This window comes from Pediculus humanus, genomic scaffold (genome assembly GCF_000006295.1).
Source record: "Pediculus humanus corporis 1103172108263 genomic scaffold, whole genome shotgun sequence".
Lineage (NCBI taxonomy): Eukaryota > Metazoa > Arthropoda > Insecta > Psocodea > Pediculidae > Pediculus > Pediculus humanus.
In genome coordinates this window covers 224,120-226,084 of record NW_002987832.1, presented here as the reverse complement: position 1 = coordinate 226,084, position 1,965 = coordinate 224,120, and positions in this window count along the sequence as shown.

Genomic DNA, 1,965 nt, shown 5'->3' with positions numbered 1-1,965 from the left:
AAAAAAAAAAAAATGAAAATATCATCATTCTGACAAAAAAAAAAAATATTTAACCAGCGTGAACGTTTGAAAAAAAAAATGATTTTAAACTAAAAATTTTTTTTTTTTTTAATAAATCTAATACGAAACACAGTATGAAGTCTTTTCCGTTACGTTAAACGTGATTTGTAACAAACAACAACAACAACAAACACAAAAATGATTAATGAAAATTCGATGATCGAAAAAAAAAAAAACAAAAAAATTTAATATTTTTTTTTTAAAAAAGAATTTCTTTAAAAAATTTTCACGATATAAACGGAAATCGTCATCGTGCTACGACTTCCGGTTAATTTTTTTTTTTTTTTCGTCTTTTCCCGACGAATTAAATACCAAATATCAGCAGAAGAAAAAAAAAACAAAAATTCCGTCGATAATGATGAACAACGATGAGTAATAATAATAATAAGGACAAGAAAAATATTAACTATGAATGGTGCGTTACATCCAAAAGCTTATGCGGATAGATTGTACGTCAGTGGGAATGATGGAGGAAGAGGATTACGACAAATAGAAGCGGCATACCAGAATGCCATTATTGGAATGGGAAAATACATAGAATCCCATCAAGAGGACCCTATCTTAACCCAAGTTATACATATGGAAGAAAAAATTACAAAAAAAGGAGTACTAAAAAGGGCAAAACAAATCGTCCAAGAAAATAAGGAAAACGAGATAATGGAAAAAGGGCAACTTGCAACTTATGATAGCAAAGCCCAATCTCAGAAGAACAGTCGCAAACCATGGACCATTTAATTTCCGGTTGTCCGATATTGGCAAAATATGAATATCTGGAGAGGCACAATAAAATATGTCAATATCTCCATTGGAGTATATGCCGAGAATATGGAATGGATGGATTACCCAAGGAGTGGTACGACAGTGGGTCCACGCACGGTTCTGTACGACCAACAAATCCACACACTAACAGAACTGATTTTATCATAATAAAAAACAAGAGTTCTTTAAGGGTTAATTTTCTGATTTTTTATTGTTTTAGGTCTTAATCTGAATCAAGTCAGGAGGAATTGGTAACCAACATAATAATTGATTTTAGCGAAGGGAATTATGAAAAGGAACAACAGACTCCATTTAATAATTGTTACATCTCCTGAGCTGATTATAAGTAGAAGTTGAGCTAAATATCTTGTCATACTGAAGAAGGAATAGAGTTAATTCAATAAAAATACTTGGAACTAATTTATTTATAGTATTTTGTGGATATAAAATCTTTGTACTCGTGTTTTAAATGTGAATCTATTGATTGTATATTATTTTACTCCTCCATTTTCTTTTGTTAACCTGTTACATTATAATATATTTTGCCAATAAAAATATTAAAAATACTTGTAACTAATTTATTTATTGTATCGAAAAAATATAAAATCTCCATACACCCCCCATCCAAATCTCCATACCTGATTTTAAGCGTACTCAGTACACATCCATTTTTTTATGTTTGCCCGACACATAAAAAAACAAATTTTGCGATATTTTGCATTATATTGCGAATGTTACATTTTATTTTATTATTATACCTCCTTGGATATTATGTTTTACGGATACATCAGAGGAAATTTTTCGATGTTTAAGTTAAAAATGACCTTGACCGCGAAAATCCAACGTTTACGATTTATTCTAAGTAGGACGACCTTGATAACAAGGACACCAGTTTTAAAATTTCAATTTTGTGAAAATTTTCATGGTCACGTTTTTTTCACCAAGGACGCCATTGTTTACGTTTTACGCTAAGTAGGACGTCCTTGTTTACGTTTTATTTTAAGTGTGACATTTTATTTTTGCGGGAACCCAATGTTGCATTTTTTTTACTTTATACCTCCTTGGACTTATGTTTTTCTGATACATCAGATCAAATTTTTCACTAAAGAAAGGTAGAAGGTAGAAACCTGGAATATATGTTGAAAA